The sequence below is a fragment of the Penaeus monodon genome, chromosome 19 (genome assembly GCF_015228065.2).
Source record: "Penaeus monodon isolate SGIC_2016 chromosome 19, NSTDA_Pmon_1, whole genome shotgun sequence".
Taxonomy (NCBI): Eukaryota; Metazoa; Arthropoda; class Malacostraca; order Decapoda; family Penaeidae; genus Penaeus; species Penaeus monodon.
This window is the reverse complement of record NC_051404.1, coordinates 2,189,906-2,190,263: the sequence shown is the minus strand read 5'-3', so window position 1 is coordinate 2,190,263 and position 358 is coordinate 2,189,906.

The window sequence follows — 358 nt, the reverse complement described above, 5'->3', positions numbered from 1 at the left end:
GGAGTACAGCTTATTTCATAAGGATCTTATATCAAGTTTATCATCTCAATCAGAACTTCAATTAGATGGAATTTTATAATTTATGTAGTGATGAATGAGAAAAAAAAGATTTTTACTTAAGATAATTTGTTTGTTTTTTACTCCTTTTTATTATATGATTATATTAATTAACAGTATCACAATAAAAAAAAATGAAAAAGTCTTTTCCATAGGAACAAAATATCTGACCATCAGTTAAAGCCAATACATAATGTAGTTACCTACAGCATGTATAACCTCCTATAATAGTTTGCAAGCACAAATTGTGTAAATCTTTTGCTAGGGATGATTATTATGGTCTGCACATCCAAAAGTGATT